The sequence below is a fragment of the Poecilia reticulata genome, chromosome 15, assembly GCF_904066995.2.
Source record: "Poecilia reticulata chromosome 15, P_reticulata-male-v2, whole genome shotgun sequence".
Taxonomy (NCBI): Eukaryota; Metazoa; Chordata; class Actinopteri; order Cyprinodontiformes; family Poeciliidae; genus Poecilia; species Poecilia reticulata.
Genome location: NC_088844.1, coordinates 23,350,079 through 23,360,865, shown reverse-complemented (window position 1 = coordinate 23,360,865; position 10,787 = coordinate 23,350,079).

The window sequence follows — 10,787 nt, the reverse complement described above, 5'->3', positions numbered from 1 at the left end:
ATACTGAAGTTAGCAGGCTGTCAGAAAACTGAACACACTGATGATGCATGGAAGTATCCCATTTTGAATCGTTGTTGTGATAATGTGACCAAAGGATGTCGTAACAGGAGCTGATGACAGAATATTTAATAATCTGAGAGTTAGCAGATTACTGGGAGCGTATTATGGAAACGTAATAAAACCATGCAAAAGATCTCTGTGCATTGGAAAATACTGATACTGTTGCCACACCTCTTTATATATTTAACCACTAACTTATTATAAATTTAAGTTATCGTGATGGAAAGATTTTAGAAAATGTTTTGAGGTTTACTTTATCAAACTTCTGGATGTTGCACATGTTGCCATTAAGATGATAATGTTACAAGAATGAAAACCATAAAGGTTAAGGCATTTTTTTTTTCTTTTTTTGTGGGGCTTATTTCAAATGTAATGGACACAGATGAAAAGGAAAGGAAAAAAGAAGCTGTCAGAATTTGATGTTTTTCAACACATGAAGCCATATCTTGTAAATTTTACTACAAACTTTCAAACTGCTAAATATGACGTGCCTATCTAGACTCTTTGACATACAGAGTTGGGTTTAGTGGAGTCAGCTTGATTATGAATATTCAGCCTGGCATGAAACTATAAACTTCTAAAAAAAAAATGGATTATGTCACCAGGGATCTATCTGCATTACAGCTGTTATAGATCTGTCTGTGCCACTGCCCACTTCTGGTATACTAAGCAGGAACTTTGATTGATTCATTGTTTGTCAGGATTCCAGACTCATGCCAGCTGCAGGTCGTGCACAATGGCGAGATTGTGCCTTTAGCTGACCAAGCAACAGCTGCCTGGAGCTGCTGCTTGGGACCCTGATGGGTCAGACAGATGGAATGTAATGTATAGTGAATCAAACCAAGAATATATTTTCATAAGCCAGAGACATTATTAAGTCTACCCATCTAAATCTGTAGATGCCAAGTTGTCAGGATTAAAAGATTACGGTATGGTATTATGGCTCCGGTTGTCCAATCTGATCATCTGAAGAGCTGCTCAATTTACAGTTACAGACAGATAGAAGTATTTGAGGTGTGGTGAAAATGCATTGTTGGAGATGTCAGAGGTCAAATGAGGCCAGAATGGATTGAAATGACTGCTCTGCAACAGCAGCTTGAATATTCACTCATAATCAAAGTATGAGAAACACCATATGTGAATGCATAACATGTAGATGGGCAACAGCAGCAGAAAGCCACACCAGGTGCCACTCTGTCAGCAAAGAAACAACTGACGCTACAATTCACCAAAGTTGTACAACAACGGTGTGTTAAATGAGTCTTCATTTCAGCTGTCACAATCAAATGGTGTGGTCAAAACCTGGAGGTAACAACATGAAAGCATGGCTTCATCCTGCTCCGTATCAACGCCGTACGCTGCTGGTGGTGGTATGTGGGGGTGGGGGGGTTTCTTGGCAGGCTTGTTGGTACCAACTGAACATTGTTTACATACCACCACAGAGCAGTGTTCCCCAACCCTGGTCCTCAAGGCACACTGCCCTGCATGTTTAAGATGTCTCCCTGCTTTGCCACATGTTATTCAGATGATTGAGGTTCAGCTAAACGTCTGTTAAGCGGCCATTGAATCAGGTTTGCTGAAGCAGGGAAACACCTAAAACATGCAGGGCAGCTGAGAAATGCTAACCTGGAGTGCTGTTGCTGACCATGTCCTTCTCTTAATAATCACAGCATGTCCATCTACTGATGACTGCTTCCACCAGTGTAATGTACCACCTCTACAGTCGCTTCAGTCTGGTTTCTGGAACATGACAATGACGGCCTTCACAGTCACTTAATCTCAATTCAAAGGCAGTAAATCAAAGCAGTTCTGAAGGTAAAATGAGGTGGAACCTGGTTCTAATAACACATACTCAATAGAGTGAGTGCTCATCTTAACTGTACTTTTATTATTCAAAATATGTAATTTTTTTTTCTTGCAAAAGACCTCTGGAAAAATCCATATTCTTTACACCCCTGTCCCTCAGTGGGATCGGGAGGGTTGCTGGTGCCCATCTCCAGCTAACCTTCCGGGCGAGAGGCGGGGTCACCCTGGACAGGTCGCCAGTCTGTCGCAGGGCAACAGAGAGACACACAGGACAAACAACCATGCACACATACATTCACACCTAGGGACAATTTGGAGCGGCTGATTAACCTGACAGTCATGTTTTTGGACTGTGGGAGGAAACCGGAGTACCCGGAGAAAACCCACGCATGCACAGGGAGAACATGCAAACTCCATGCAGAAAGACCGGGGCTGGGAATCGAACCCAGAACCTTCTTGCTGCAAGGCAACAGCTCTACCAACTGTGCAGCCTCTGGAAAAATCCAAATTGAATAATTTGCAGTTTTAATTTTATTCTAATTTAACAACTATTTTGTATGGAACCTGAGAGCAGACATTTTCAGGATAGTTTTTTTTATTATGGTTTTCTCAAGTTAATGTTGAGAATTTTGTTTTCTCAAGATTACATGATGATTGATGTGTGTGTTTAACCTGACTCCATGTTGACACAAGGGCCTGCACTTGAAGGATGGAATCAGATTTATCACACACATACTAGTCATATTGTGATCTCAGGAAAACCATTGGGGAGAAAGTAGATGCGAAAACGTTCCCTCTCCGACTCAATAATTTTGAGGGGCTTTTTTGTTAATATCTTTGGAGTTTCTAATCACTTTCTCTGGTCATCTTTAGTGAAAGTAAAACATTTTTGACACACGCCTCAAAAGTTACTCCTGACGTCTCACCTGTCAGCATTTGCACAGATTGCAACATCGCCCTGCTGAGCCACCCTTTGACACATTAGTTTGGTGATGTGTTTTGTTAACTTTATAGCTGGCACATGCGGTGTCAGCTTTGACAAAGAGAACAGGGGTTGCCCAACTGCTGCATAGCTTTACAAGACTAAAACAGCTGCTGAAACCAACTGTCGTTGGGCATTCTTGGGCAGGTCCAGTGATGGAAGAGCTTTGCAATGTTTTGCGGCTGAGAAAAACACAGCCTTGGTTTGGAAATGGCTCATTTGGTTGCCCTTTTTCTTTACCACTGTGCATAAAACCCGTAAGTGTCCTGTTATTGTGAACAGTAAAACCAACAGCATGGAAAATAAAACGGTACATTATAGGAACGGGTAAGAAGTGCTTGTTGATTTTTGACTAGGAAAACCAATAAGTTATGGTTTGTTTGGCCCATTATTTCCAGATGCCTGCTTGGATCCTACAGAGCAAACCTTATTGAAAAGAGGACTGTGTTTTACATTTCTGTAGATTTTACTCAAAAAGCAAGCATCCTCTGCTATTCTGCAGAGCTCTGCTGCAGAATACAGAGATTTTCCCCGGATTTGGTTTGACTTCCGCTTTAGCTGGATTAGGCAGTCCAAGATGATGTCATAGAGCATGATCTAACTCTGTGGCCAATGACTGAATCATGCGTTTTCCTTTAATTTGGGGGTTATTAAATGAACAGAACTTCTCTATGCGAGTTTTAAAAGAAGACTATTGGTATGTGCCTGGGGTTATTTTCTCGCTTATGGTTCATTTGAATTGCTCAGAATTAGGAGTAAAATTATTACTTTGCAACAGCTTTTATTGGATAGGGTCTGTTTTCAATTACGATATCCATTAGGCTCCAAAATGTACTTGAAAGAAATGTCAAAAGGCAAAGCAAGAAAGCAGGTCATTGGACAAAACATAGAATCCTAAATAGATGAAGAATTTAAATACAGTAACTATCATTTTCATTCTGGGTGCTATGCAAGCCTTTGGTTGCACTTAGCTTTGGTGGAGTTGATTAAAATTATTCTGAGAGCTTTATTCTTTATTTCCCAACTTCTTGTTAGAAGTCTAGGTAACATGCAATGAAACTTGAAATCCATTAAGAATTACTTGGTTAATTTTGACTGTTTGCAAAGTTGACAATTTTGTAGATGTTTGCTAAAATACAGGCAAGCATTTTCTTGCTGTTTGAGTTTTGACCAAATGTGGAAAATAAAACTTAACTCTAGAAAATGTAGCTTTCTTTAAAGTGATTGCAAAAAAGCCTGACTTATAAGCTTCTGTTTGACTTGATTTTTTTTTTGCTAGCTTGCAGTCCTAAAGTCTCATCACACACTGTAAAACCTCTAAGCCACCTTTAGTTGTGTCTAGTGTCTTCTATTCTTTAAGTCACATAAATTCAGCTAGTTTTAGATTTTAAACCTAAATGTGTGAGTTTGTAAAAGATAAACTTAAAGCAGTAAGTTGTGTTAACTTTTTATTAATTTTGCCAAACCTCCAAGAGTTGAATAAATGAGTTTTTAGGATAGTACTTAAAAAAAGAGAAATAAGAAAAAGACGGGAGTGGGAACTATTTCCCAGAATGCTTAGTGGCATGTTCTTGTATCCTTCACACTAAATGTTTTTTGAGCTGAATTCATTGGGATATTTAATAAAATCCATTGTCAGATCAGACATTTTGTTCATGCAATTTGAAATAAGAATTTAAATTATTCTAAACTAAAATAATTATTTTGTCTTAATATTGTGAGTAAAATGACAGAAATGTGGCTCTTTAACTAGGTCAGGGCAATTTTTTTTCTTGCATATTGTGAAATATGCGATTAAAATTGCAGCATTAAGTCAAAACTCACAACTCGAGATTAATTAACTTAAAAAACAATACTTAGACAACTTGTCTCTTGTTATTAAATCAACTTCATGAAATTTAATTTCTGAGTTAAAAACCAAAGCAATTTTCTTGTTGCAGATTGACTTTCATTTTCAAGTTAAACCACCTCCAAATGTTTTACAGTGCAGCAGAGATGGACAACTGGCAACAACACATATTTTCATCTGAATCACTTTAATTACTCAGCTTGCTATCTATTTTTGTACTTTGTGACCCACTCCGCCCACCATACCTCCCATGCATTTGGTCTTTCTAACAACTGATGCTGCTCAGTGAAACATAACCCGCAGAGCAGCCAACCCCAGCTGTGATCCTTGTATCTGGCAGGCATCGCTATTTAGCTGAAATGCACAAATGTTATCATGAACACCATCAGAAGTCACTTGAATATGACCGTTTTTTGACATGCTTCATGTTTGAACAGGCCTCTCTCTAAAAGAGAAAAAATATATGAATTATGTTTAAAAAAAAGACATTGAGCATGTGTCATTGTGTATATACATACATACATTACAAAATTTCAATGACATATTTATTTGTAGAGGTATACCACACAGTGCGATTCTGTTAGCTGATTTTTAGCACCAATATGCCATGCAACCTCACAGTTGTGTCAGCAATGAGCTCATTCATTCCACTAACAGGGGGTGACATGAGCAAGCGAACAATATTGCAGAACTTTCAGGTAGGTCCAGCTTTCTGTGTTCAGGCCTCCAGGCCACCTAGTATGTCTGAGCAACAGGGTTCTGATTTACCAGTCCCGTATTGCATCCAGATTCTTTGAGGTGAAACATGGTGATGTCTTCTTTCTAAAGATAAAATCGGTAAGCTGAGTAGTTTTTAGGATGGTCGGGAAACATCTGTGAAAATTTTTCCAAGTCATGTGTTGGTATTTTTGTACTTACTTTCAATTAGAAAATGACAGAAAAGTATTACCCCTAATAAACATTAAAGCACAAAAGCGGTGTTTAAAATGACTCACTTTACTTTGGCTTGCCCATTTTTTTTCCATCTGCCCACAGCAGTCTGATTTTTCTCCTGTTTTCCGTGTTAAGTTTTGACATGCACCCTGATTACAGAGCTAATCCATCGACAGTCTGAACATGTAAATGTTTAGAAATAAATACAAAGGTTTATTCCTCTTTTTGACTCATTTTCTCTGAGTTTACACTGAGTGTGTTTAATGAAACTGCACATTTGGTCAGCCTCACCTGTTTTAGAAGTTAAGCACAGGGGTGGCAGCGCATGATTAAAGTTCTTGTATATTATTAATACATTTTTCTTCAGGATAAACTGTTTTCCATTAAAGCCGTGAAAGGCACTTGCTGCTACAATGACATCAGCGATTAAATATTAAGCTTCCTTTTTAAAGTGCTGGATATATTAGAAGAGTTTTTTTTTTTATGTTGAGTTTTTGATGTGGGAAAATTGTTTCCTGTCCTTTGAAAAAATATGATGTCACATAATGGAGTAGCTTCATCTCATTATTTAGCCTGACGGCCACCTGGGGGTAGTTCAAATTACACAGAAAACTACAATAAAACCACGTATGACTCACAGTTGCCCTAAGCACCTCACATTTTAGAGGCAAAAAGAGAAAAGTGTCTATACTTTAAAATGTACATTTATACTTTCAGTAATAATTTGTTTTCCTGTGAAAAACACACAATGCTGCTGAAATGAAAGGGAACGTTTTGTAATTATATGCAATGAACCCACTGAACTCAGGAAATGGCTGTTTTGAATTTGATGAGTTGGAGATAAAGGTGTGTCTTGATGACTAACTAGACAAACAGAAAACCCTGGAGCATGGCTAAACAGAAACAAACATTTCACTTTTCCATTTCCTTTTAGAGAACAAAAATGTCCATAAATCCAAATCTTTTGTTAGTTATCTCTCTCATTATAAATATGAAGTATTTATAATGAGATGCAGTTCAGTCTCAGTTTAAAGAGGCACTATTTTTAAGCATTATATTGTTATTCACTCAGCGAAAACATGCCTGGAGTCTTCAGGAGTGTTTTCTTGATCATTTTATGCATGTTTGAGAAATAATTTAGTCTGCTGTGGCAGCAATTCATCTGTGCAAATGCAGCTATGAGAATGTTAATCTGCTGAATGGATGCACCAGAAGATGCTCAAGAAATTGGGAAAAACTAAAAAATTGGCAAAAATGCTGACAAAACTTCAGGAAACAGAGGCCACTGTTAAGCATGGTTTAGGGTCTGTGATGCTGTGGGCTTGTTTCTCTTCCAAAAGGCCTTGGGAATCAAGTTAGTGTATTTCAAAATTAGCTCATTTAAATGTCAATGTCTATTTATATAACACTTTTAAAAACAGCACAAAAACAATAACACAACATAATACGTTAAAAGAGGAGAAAAATAATACAAAAATATGATAAAATAAGAGTAATGACAAATATATAAAATAAAACATCACGACAGAAGAGTTAGAGTACACATCAGGAGATTTTAAATAAAAACTTGGTGAATGTTAATAGAACAGAGCAAATGTGTCGTCATTGGGTCTTTCAATTGAATTATGGTCCAAATCATAAAACTAAATCAAGTAAATCCAAGACTTTCACACATATTTACCAGTAATTGTGACTGGCACTGTTTAGCTTCTCCAAAACTCCCACTACCTCCACTGGCCGACACATTTTTCTAATGTCACGGCAATTTTACAATAAAACAAGAAGCCCATTTCTGAAGGCCTTAGCAGGACAAAGACTTTCTTGTTTTAAAATGATGTCTGACTTCTGCCTTGATGGTTTTACATACTTACTAACACAGGTTCCAGCCAGTATTTTTAATCATTATTCGAGACAGCTGCCAAAGTCAGAGGATAAATAGAGCAAACATTATGGAGGAATGCAGCAAGATTAGGCCTGAGATCATGGTGTTGTGGATAAAGACTACTGTTACCTTTTAATACAACTTTTGCCAAAGGGGACCAATAAATGCGACCTATTTCAGAACATATTTAGGATATAAGTACAGCAAAATTAAACTAGCTTAGCAGCAACACAAAAAATATTAGTCACGCCTCATTTCTAAGTTGTGTAGTCCTCTTATTTTGTACTAAAAACCTGGCACAGACTTAAACAATAAGCGGTGAAAATGGCCTTTTATTGCACATGATGTCATCCAACCGTTGAACTTGAGTGGGTGTTTCAATTCGGCGATGAGGGCGGACCTGTTCGAAGCAAATGTGTGGAGCAGAACTCCCAGGATAAAGCGCTGCAGGTGTGTGTGAGCATCAGATGACAGGCATGCAGTCTCATTAGGTCATAAATGGCCTCAGGTAAGTTTCAAATCATCTCTGAATTACATCAGCGACTGGAGTGTTTGGAACTTCATCTGACAGCTTTCACCGAGAAGAGGATTTGCACAATGTGGACATTGTGTGATTAAATGCTGAGAGGTGGTCTTTCGTAATGCGTTTATATTACTTGTCCATAAAATGCAGATGTTGGACAGCTTTAATTATACTCAAATCATTTCAAATTCCTTAATTATTTACTTAGGCAGCCTATCCGAGACGAGCTATTCTAAAAATGTGGTTTTCACATGTTAAATAGAAGGAAATGTATGAGCCACATCAAGTTAATATTGTAATCTTTCACATTTTTTTAAATAAAAATCTGAAAACTGTGGTGAGCATTTGTATTAATCCTCCTTTCCTCTAACAACCCTAAATAAAATCTATTGCAACCACCTGCTTTCAGAAGTCACCTAATTAGTAATTAGAGTTCATCTGTGTGTAATTTTATCTCTATAAATCCAGCTGTTCCATGAAGGCATTTGTTAGAGAACATTAGTGAACAACTTCATGAAGACCAGACACAAACATTGCAAATTACCCTGAACACACCATCTTCAACGTGAAACCTCAACATACTACATCTAGTAGTTATTCTGCATAGAAATTTCAGTCAGTAGAGACTTACCCCAATAGACTTGCAGTTGCAGGTAAAGGAGGTTCTGCAAAAAAAATATATATATATACAGACAGGCTGATGACAATTGCTTGCCACACTTTTTAGAGTTTCTTTGTAAAACTCATGTTGTTTTCCTCATATTTTATAACCATACACTACTCTGAGTTAGACTATCAGCTAAAATCTCAACAAAATGAAGAGCCCACTGCACTGGACCCCATTGAAAACCTCTTGGTTATTCCAATTGATTTCTTAACTCTTCCTGAGTTAAAGCATTAGTAATGTTGTTTCTAAATGAATATGAACTTGTTATTTTTCATTATTTGAAGCACTGCATCTTGTCATTTTCTGCAAATAAATAAATTTTTGCTGTAGATTGTCGGTAGTTGATAGAATAAAAGAACAAGGTTCATTTAATTCAAACATAGACCTATAAAGCAGTGGTCCCCAATCCCCGGTCCGTGGAACGGTACGGGTCCGTGGACCAATTGGCACCGGGCCGCACAAGAAATCATTAAATATTTCCGTTTTATGTATTATTTGAGTCTGGACGATCTTCTATTTTGAAAATCCTTTAACCGGATTCTCTCGGTTACTTGCACACCAACACTGAGCCACAAGCAGCAAAATGAGTAAGAAACAGATCAGATGTCTTTGGAAAGTTTCTTTGCAACAGGGAAAAGGCCCAGAGAAGAGACAGGAGAATGGATTTATCCCGGACCAGTAGGTGAGTCCCACATTACAAGCAGCTCTGCGTAACATGCGGCGACCTGCTGCTAATGAGGCAACAAAACTTCAAGCTGCTTCACCACATAGAGACCAAGCAGGCTGTGCATATAAGCAACACTTTGGGTGTCATTGTCTCTCATCACCCCCAGATTGGACCATCTCGTTGCAGAGAAACAGGCTCAGGGCTCCCGTTAGTCATTATCGTGAGATAAAATTTTCTCGAAAGTAAGATGTTCGTTTTTGTGGCGCATCTGTATCTTATTTGACGGAATATGTAAACGTTACCATAGCGACCAGAGTCAGAGAGCGTTTGGGCAGTGGTCGAGAGGAGATGAGTAGAGCTTGTGAGTCTTAAGTCTGGTTTAGACGGCAAGATTTAAGAATTGTCGGCCGATTCTCCAAACCTCTGTGACCACAAGCTGATAAAACTACAACAGGTTCGAATGGTTTGTGTCTCCACCCACACGGCAGGAGCAACACGAACCGATTCCAGTAACGAACATCACGATTCCAGAAGAAAATCCACAAAACTCCCAACATAGCATACGGGAATACGCAGCAAAATTTCCAAGTCTTGATCATTTAAAGTGGTCTCTTGTTGTTTTCCAGAGCTGCACATTTAAGTTTGCGGTTCTGATGTGAAAAGGTTTAAAACATTTCGCAATACTGTTTTCTAGCAACACATATTTCTTTGCAGTAGACTTTATGGAGAGAACAATGTCCTCTAATGCGTATTGTTTTCTCCTCATACTGGAATAAAGCACAGGCAGGTTTAAACCTGCTTTCTCTGCTTTGTAGCTCAAACAGCCGATGCATTACCTCATGTTGTCTTTGACCTTAGGCTTCTAACGAGTTAAAAATAATGCTGATCGTTTGTTTTTTGTGTGTTTAAAGATGTGTGGGCCCGACATGGCATGCACCGCTGTATTTTAGGATTCTATCGTAAAATATGCAGAGCTTTAGTTATTTTTTTTCTGTACTGATAGTGATCCAAAGCAAAATCCCAACCTTATCTGTACTGAAACTTGACCAAGAGGCCGATCATGCCTTTGTGATGACATAAAGCGAGTGGAAAAGTACAGACCCCCCTGTTTCTGCCATACATATTCTCTCCTCCACCACAGCTATCATCCTCCTTTTATGCGGGTAGCCTCGGTGACATCACCCCTCCAAAAAGTCTTCCAAGTCGTATTTACTCTCTCTGAAAAGAGGAGGGTATCTAACAAAGCAATCACTGACTGGGGTTTGTGGTGAGGGAGCATCGGGGTTTCATTATCATCTTGGGAGGCTATGGTATCTGCTGGCTTTGACATCCTGTCCTCTAAGGTGAGCGTGTTTGACGTGCAGACAGATTCAAGCTGAGGTTTAAATGTTGGGCTGTGGATGTGGGGGAAGCAGCGT